At 50.6% G+C, this 8,614-nt stretch overlaps 1 pseudogene; it reads right to left on the bottom strand.

The window, feature by feature from the left end:
* Nucleotides 1-5,218: 5,218 nt before the first annotated feature.
* LOC147667586 (uncharacterized) lies at nucleotides 5,219-6,218 on the bottom strand (annotated as a pseudogene).
* Between the last annotated feature and the right edge of the window lie 2,396 nt (nucleotides 6,219-8,614).

Raw genomic sequence — 8,614 nt, 5'->3', positions numbered from 1 at the left:
GCTTTAGCCGTGGATTAGCGATGGTACGTCCTCTGGTTCCTTACAGTCAAGCAACGATCCAGTTTGCCTTGTCTCCTACACCCCAACTTCCCCGATGGTCTCCATGGTGGTCCATTTCGTCCATACTGGCTGCGCTGCGACTAGTTTCGATTGGACCACGGATTCGAAGGGGACAAGGCTGAGGATGGGGACTTTCTTGCTGCACACCGGGACATATAAGACTGAGACTGGGACTTGTGATTGCTGGAGGTACAAGTTGTATGGGTGTTAGGTTGGGGCCGGGGGTTGGGTGGCCGCAGGTATCGATTATGTTTTGCTTACATTAATCCTTGGCCCTCCTCCGATCAACCGTGACATTTTATTCTTTTCCTTAGTTTTCTCTTTATCTTCATCTATATTTCGGGTACTCTTTTGGGGCGACAGACACTCTGCTAGGGGGGGGTAGGCCGTAGCCTCTGCATGTGTGTAGGGTGGGGGGTATATCTTCTTGTTGGTTTTTTCTTTCTATGGGCCTCATTTTCCTTTCCTTCTTCTTCCTTCCTCTCTTTTTTCTTCCTGCACTTATTCTTCTGGCTAGCTCTTTCATCACTTCTTTCTTGGGTCTGTGGGGGGAGTGGGTGCTTTTGGGTAGCGTTTTTGGATCGCCATTTGCTATGTTTTTAACTATCCTGGTTCCATTGAGTGCGATCGCTTGCCTTTTGGATAATGTTTGCTAGTCCTCCTTGAGATTGCTGCCCTATATAAGTCCTAACTGCATTGCCCTGATTCATCTCCTTCCGGACCTGTTGCTATGGACTCATTTTGTTCTAGCTGCCTCCTTCCTTTCTTCTTTCTTGGGTCTGTGGGGGGAGTGGGTGCTTCTGGGTAGCGTTTGGAGATCGCCATTCGATATGCTTCTTTACTATCCTGATTCTACTCAGCGCGATCTCTTGCCTTATGGATCATGCTTGCTGACCCTTCTTGTGATCGCTGCCCAGTATAAGTCCTAACTGCATTGCTCTGATTCAGATCCTTCCAGACCCGTTGCTACGGACTCATTTCAGGACTTTATTTTAAAATTAAACCTCATCATCCTGACGCTTAGCGGCACGATTGTGTATAATGTAACCTGATCTATTCGTTGATTTACTGCTTTGTCGCTGAGAAGTGTAATTACTTGCTGATGTGCTCTTTATTGTCGAGGCCGGCCTGAGGGTTGTAGGCCCGTATTTGTCTGCACATACTGTTCAATAAAGGTTTTCCAAAAAAAAAAAAAAAAAAAAAAAAAATAATGCAGCAGGGGTCCAAGAGTTTGAGGGGCTTACAACACCCCAATTACGGGGAGCAGTATTTTTGGGACCATACATGTTTTTGTTTGATGCATTTGCTGTTTTATAAGTATTATACTTGTGTGATTTATGAGCTATAGAAAAAGTACTCCTGAAATCATTTCATAAGTCTTATCCCTTGCACACAGGATTGTCCCTCCCACTCCACCAATCGTTGCCTTAAAGTTTTGTAGGTGGTCCGACCTCAAAACATTTTGCTTAGGGGGGGCTCGAGCAAAAAAGTTTGAAGACCTTTGGTTTAGACCATAGGTCTTCAAACTGTGGGGCGCTCCCCCCTGGGGGGGGGGGCGCAGCATTCCCTCAGGGGGGCGCGCACTCCACCCCACCACTTCACTTCCATTGTTGCTTTCAGCGCGAAACGCCATGTAAGGCTGAAAGTGCTTTACCCCCTGCCGCCGTGTGTCTCAGCTCGAGCTGCAGGGGGCTCGGCTGGGCAGTGTCTGGAGTCTTATCTCCAGCACGCCTAGGCTGTGCCTGCCTGGCTGGATTTAAGCAGCACTCCCAATAAAGAGAGTTTGGAAATACACGTTTTCCAGGGAGGAAACACTCCTAGCAGGAAACTGACTGTACCAGGAAGGTGGTCAAAGGCAGGATTCAGACAAATGGGGCTGGAATCTTGCAAACTATTGAAGGACTGTTAGTCTTTCCTTCTTGGCGTTTTATCATCTGCACCATTTGATTCTCTAAAAGGGAGAATCTTATAAGGAGACATACACAATTTCACTGGGTTGCCCTCGATCTGGGAAATAGCACAATTCTGTACTCTCGAGGAAACACTGTCAGTTTGTAGGGAATTATGATAGGCATCCAGCTGCATGTTGCATTTAGCACACAACACATGTTTACTTGAGTTGAGGCATTTATTTACCTACATAATCTATAAGTTAGAGATCACGCTCTATGACCTCTATCTTTTTATCTCTGGATTCTGAGCGCACCTGTCTGGAAGAGCTTTTTCCACCACTGTTATAACACATTTATTTACAGTTCCCCAGCAGAGTAAACATGTCACTCCTAATTCTGGTGACAGTTTAGTGTATCGTTTAGCCTACTAGACAGCACATCCATAGTAGTGGATTAGATGCATTGTTTTCAGCACATGGTAAGGACTCTTTGGTTTAGCTAGGTGCCATCTTAGAAATAAGGCTTTCCTCTCTAACAGCAACATGTTTTGCATTATGAGCAAATGTTAAATATGTAAATGCTGAATACTATTGATCATGTGTTATTTTAAAAGAACATTTTGTTTTTTTGGTCTCCAAATGGCACATATAAGAAATATCAGAGACATTATCTAGCATTCACACACTTCTCTTTTATTTTATTTTTTGAGACTTTGCTGTTTTTTACAACCACCTGGGCCAGGGGCTCCGAGTAAAGGAGCCTCACCCAAGAAATAAAACTTGGGCCAAAACCCATTTTGCGAAGGACCGCCATCATGTATGGCCATTCAAGTGTATAAAAAGCCATAGTGGCGTCAAGCGATACCACTAAAGCATCTTAACGTACCGTGTGGCATCTCCCCATCACACCATTGAGTCGACGGAGATTGAGTGCTGTGTTCCGGTGGGGCATAAGGCCCGATTGGCCTGGATGGACCAGTGTGGTGAGGACCGGCTGGAGCCTGTTGGCCAAAACTTTTGCCAGTATCTTGGGTTCTGCATTTAACAGGGAGATAGACTTATATGAGGCACAAAACTCTCTGGGTTTCCCCTCTTTTGGGATGGCCACGATTGTGACCAGGCGTCGATTGCGGGGCAGTATCCCCTTGGATTTGCTTTCGTCGAACATACGCTTAAGATAGGGGCTAATGCCATCAGGTTTGAGCTTGTAGAGCTCAATCGGAAGGCCATTGGGCCCAAGCGCCTTACCGGGGCGGAAAACTTTAATAGCCCGCTCCAACTCTGCTGTGGTAAGCGGCGCCTCCAGGAGTTCGCGCATTACGTCGGAGAGAGGCGGCATCCTATGGTCTGCTAGTAATGCAACTGAGTCTTCCCCCGGGCGGTCAGACCCCCTGCTATACACTGTTTGGAAATGGCGAGCAAATTCAGCGACAATGTCATGGGGTTCCGTGACCGCAATGCCCGCTGCTGTCTGGAGCTTGGCCACCACCTTGTTGGCTTGTTGCTTTTTGTCGAGCCAGGCAAGGAGCTTATCCGCTTTATCTCCCTGATCGTATATCCTGCCCTCCCTAGTTCTGGCCATCTTTTTAGCTGCCTCTGTCACAAGGGCCTGGTACTCCGCGGTCTTGATGAGCAGCCGATGGTGCGCCCCGGGCGTTTCATCTCTGCGCGCTGCCTCCTCTAGCCTCTTGAGGTCGGTCTCAACCGTTGCCATTCGCGCCTCCCTGTCTTTGCGCCGGCTGGCAATTGACGAGAGGGCCTCTCCTCTGAGGACCGTTTTAAAGGCCTCCCATAGTGTCACAGCAGATTCCACTGACCCGTCGTTACTTTCAAAATAGCTATCTATCGAGAGGGTAAGCGCCTTTTGGAGGTCCTCATTTCGTAGAAACCAAGCATTGATAGGCGCGGTGCACCCTTCCCGCCTATTCCCGATGGTAAGGTGGGCTAAAACCGGTGACTGGTCAGAAATGCCCCTCGCCAGATGTGTGACGTTACGTACCTCAGTGTCACGGTGTAAGGGGGTGAGGATGTAGTCCAGTCGGGAGAAAGAGTGATGCGGCCCCGAAAAGAAGGTATACTGCGTGTCCGTCGGGTGTGCCAGACGCCAGACATCAGTGAGGCCAAATGTCTCGAGGAAGTCCCCCAGCCATCTCTGCCCCCGAGGTATGTCGGGAGGGTGTCTATCCAGAATTCCAGAAACTACAGCGCTGAAATCACACCCCACGAGTAGCTGCCCGTCTGGGAGGGAAAGGAGAAGTTTACCCAGGTCAGCGTAAGCCTAAGTCTGAAGACCCGGCGGGATATAAGTAGAGACTAGAGTCAACCTGCGCTCCTCCCACCTCCCAGATATTGCCGCAAAGGGACCCTGCGGATCTGTTTTAGTGTGGTCTAGAAGGAAGGGGAAGGTACGCCGGAGAAGGATTCCCACTCCCCGGGACCCCGAAATGAAGCCTGAGTGTACTGCCAAAGAGTAACCACACCGATTTAGGGCGTGGCAAGTGTTGTCTAATAAGTGTGTCTCCTGTAGTAATACGCTTTAGGAACTGCAGTACCATAGTTCATTTGAGCTTATCCCCTAGTCCATTGACATTCCAGCTCAGTATCTTGAGGCTTTTGTCCCATTTTTTAGCCATATCCACATTTCACTGCTGACACTGTCCCTTGAACTCCGGCGCGCACCTCGACCCTCTTCGAACCACTCAAGTGCGACAAGAAAAACAGTTCTCCCCCCTCCCAGAACCCCCTCCAACCCCCCATCCCCCAACAGAACATGCATAGAAACAGTCAAACATTTACGGTGTATCCGATCCAATCCTCCCCCCCGCCCCAACCCTCCACCTGCCCTCCAGTCCCACCCCCCACCTCCCCCAACCCCAAACAACCAATCCTCGATGTCCCTCCCTAGATCCACGGGACTCATCACCCCCCCAACAGTTCCCCCCACCCTGCTCCCTGCTCCGTAGGCTTCAAACTGCCCAATACCCCAATTAGAAGAGCACCTTTCGCCCAACCCGGGAGTGAGGAAAACCGCCCCCTCCCGTAGAAACTCTTTTAGGGGAAACGTGTGCCGGCCCCAACTCCAGCCGGCGCACTGCTCCCGCGCTATTAAGGTCCCCTCAGCCGTGGAGCACCCATAGCATAGCAGCAAAGTCGTATAGTCACTGGGCAAATGTGTGCGCCACCCCCAAACCGAGTCAAAGGTTTGCAATCATCCCCAGTACAATATACATTACAGTTCAGCAGGGTCTGGTCTCGTAGTCGTCGTCATCAGCATGCAGCTGTGTCACGGATAGAGTCCCACTGGGGGCTGGCCGATCTAGAACGCCATGAATGCTGGCTCTGCGCATCCACTTCCGATCTGTTCGCCGTGGACCCAGGGGATGCGGCCCGATGCTCCCTCCATGAGCCACGTTCTTGCTGTGCCTGTTCCGCAGGAGCTGCTGGGTCAAGCCAGTTTTGGACCTCCGCTGGAGTGGTGAAGAACAGGGACTTGCCCCCCGCGATGACCTTCAGCTTGGCTGGAAAGAACATCATGTATTTATGCCACTATCTCGGAGCACCGCCTTTACTCCCAAGAAGGATCGCCGTTCCTGCTGGACTTGCAGTGTGAAGTCAGGGTAAAACCGGATTGTGGCTCCTTCATGCTGTAGGGCGCCCTTTTGCTTTTCCGCCTGGAGGATAGCGTCGCGGTCTCTGTAGCTCAGGAGTTTAGCAATGATGGTCCTGGGCGGCGCCCCCGGCTTGGGTTTTGGGACTGGTGCGCGGTGAGCCCGCTCAATCGTGAAGATCTTGGACAACCGTTTCGGCTTTAGATGGGTGAGTATCAGGTCCTCTAGGAACAGTTCCACGCTGTGCCCTTCCGTTCCCTCCGGCACACCTACCACTCGAATGTTACTTCTCCGGGCCCTCCCTTCCTGATCCTCGAGCCGAAGGGCCATTTGGCGGTGCTGGTGCACAAGGTCATTAATCCGACTTTCAAGCTTTTTTCCGAGGCTTGCAATGCTGTGATGTCTGTTGCGTTGGCTTTGGATCTCTCTGTGGTCTTACCCAGATCTGTTCGTATTAGGTTCACCTCAATTGAGATCTTGTCCATTTTTGTCTCTAGGTTCGTGCCTAGCGTCTGGATCGCGGCCATTATGGAAGTCAGGGACGGCTCCTTCTGGCCCGTCTGGTCTTCAGCCGCCACACCTGCCTGTACCTGCCCTAGTGGCACTGCATATTTGTCCAACTTGTTGGTCTGGGTGTTGGCTCCTCCTTTAGGCCTCATGTTGAAAGAGTTGTCACTCCTGTGGCCCACCACCTGACTGCTAGGATCTGCAGGCCTGTTGGACGAGGTGTGAGGTCAGTTGCGTGTTTGTCGCCACTCTGAAAGGAATGTCCCCTCCCTCAGCAGGGAGGCCTCCCGCGCATCCCACTCACTCGCTACCTGCGGAGGTAATAACACCACCATCGGGCCCCACCTCACCTGCCGCACACTGCTACAGTTCCAGGAAGCCTCGCCAGGTCCGCCACTTACAGGGCCCAAAGCAGCTGTATGTATGCACAGTGCGCCTCTGCTCCAGGGAGCGCCCAGAGTACCCTCCGTGGGCCCGCGCCCACTCTGCAAATGCGGGATTGTTAGCGCTGCTCTCCTTTGGGCCTCTCGCTCCTCCTGGGTTTCCGGGTTCCTGGCCTGGCACAGTCTAGCACCCTCCGGGCCCCCTCACCTCACCTCCTGCTGCGTATGCTGGGCCCGGGGCCTGCCCTTCTGGGTTCCACGATGCCGGGGCTCTGTCCCCCCGGGGCACCTCCACGGAGGCCACTCGCTCCGGCCTAAACCTGTACTTCGGCTCTCACTACCGCCGCAGGTTGCACTACTGTCCTCTGCCAAATCTTCGAGCCCCACACTCGCCCCTGGGGCGCTCGCACTGACCGTTGGTTCCCACTGGGTGTGCGATCCAGCTCCGCACCTCCGTCCTCAGCCCCTGAGGAGCCGCGGCAAAATGGCGCACCACCGTCGTGTTGCGCACTTCTCAGGGCTCTCGATAACCCCGGGGGAACTGACACGCCCCCGCTCAGTAGGGCCCCAGGGCCCGCTGGATGGTCTTCTGGGCCACAGCCCAGGTGCCGAACAGTCAGCAGGACTTCCAGCCGATAGGCCCCCTCAGGTGTTGAGTACTCGGTCTAGGCCCCAAGCCGGGGCCTCAGGTTTGTGGGCACCTGGCCTCAGTGCTCTGGGCGGACCTCCCCTTGTGGCCGCGGAGATATGGAGGGCTGCAACTCGGTCACCAGGCGGCGTCTGACTTCGCTATTTGCACCAGCCGAGAGCGCTCCCCAGCAGGGTTCCAGGGCGCTGATGGAAGGGCGCCCTGGGTCGGATTCCAGACGGATATTTGGGTGGACAGTATCAGTCCTGGCAGAGCTCGCGTCCTAGGTGGCCATCTCCGTCGGCGCATGGCCACGCCCCATCACACACTTCTTGATCAGCTGTGTCATTACTTCTCTTAGGCTCCCTTTTTCTGATATCTTGTCTAAGGGCAAGGATGTGGCGCAACAGCCAGAGCCGATGACCGCGGAGCTGGTAAACCAATTCATGGTGTTTGCTAAACATCCTGTAATTCTGGGCAAATCACTTAATCTCCCTGTGCTTACAAAAAATTAATGTGTTTTTTGTGTAATGTAAAAGATGCTCCTGTAACGCGATCCAATACCTTTGGGTCATGTTTGCTCTATATAAAACTGAAAAAAATATATTACAAAATGTTGTGAGCACTCCCGTTTCCAGGTACTGCTCAAGACTGGAAGTGGAGCACAACCTGAGGATGGCAAAAGCAAGAATATATCCACACATTGTCCGTCTCTGTGGATAAAAACACGCACACTCCTCACCTGTGTTTTGGGAGTGTTTTTACTAATCTATCCTAAATGTTGTGTTTTTTTTAGTTTTTTCTTGGAGACTTTTAGTTTGACCTTTATATTAAGCACAAGCACTACAAAAACTTTAGTTTACTAAACACTCTTACTTTATTTAATATTATTTATCTTATATGACCTGGGCTCTGCAGGAGGGAATGGCCATCAATGATGCAGAGTACCAGCTTCCAGAACATTTTTGTTAGAGGGTGGTGGTGGTGGGGGGGCTCGATGTTTAAAAAGGGTTAGATGGGGGGGTCTCAGCCGACAAAAGTTTGAAGACTTCTGCCTTAGAGTGACTAAATATGCTATTTTTATATACTTTTTTTACCCACTAAGAAACTTGTATTTTGAACGGTTTTCGAGTATGACTAAATATGCCATTTTATAGACTTTTTCTTCTAATCAGAAGCTTGTGTTTTGACTGATTTCAAGCATGAAAATGACATAAAAACTCTTTTTTAGCTCTATAAGTGATGATTCAAATCCAAGGGTCATACACAGTCAAAAGATTAAACATTAAAAAAATCGCCATTTCTAACCATGTTGACAAACTTCCTAAGAGAAGGGGTCATCGATTTTCGACTTTTTTAGGCCTCAGAGTAAATAAATATGCTATTTTTATAGACTTTTCCTTCTACTCAATAGCTTGTGTTTTGACCAATATCGAGCATGTAAATGACTGTAAAGACACTTATTTTAGCTCCAAAAGTAATGATTCACATCCAACTGTCATAAACAGTCAAAAGATGAAACATTAAAAAAAAAACA

The sequence above is a fragment of the Lissotriton vulgaris genome, unplaced genomic scaffold, assembly GCF_964263255.1.
Source record: "Lissotriton vulgaris unplaced genomic scaffold, aLisVul1.2 SCAFFOLD_2124, whole genome shotgun sequence".
Lineage (NCBI taxonomy): Eukaryota > Metazoa > Chordata > Amphibia > Caudata > Salamandridae > Lissotriton > Lissotriton vulgaris.
The sequence above is the reverse complement of the archived record's forward strand: the minus strand, read 5'-3'. Positions and strand labels throughout refer to the sequence as shown.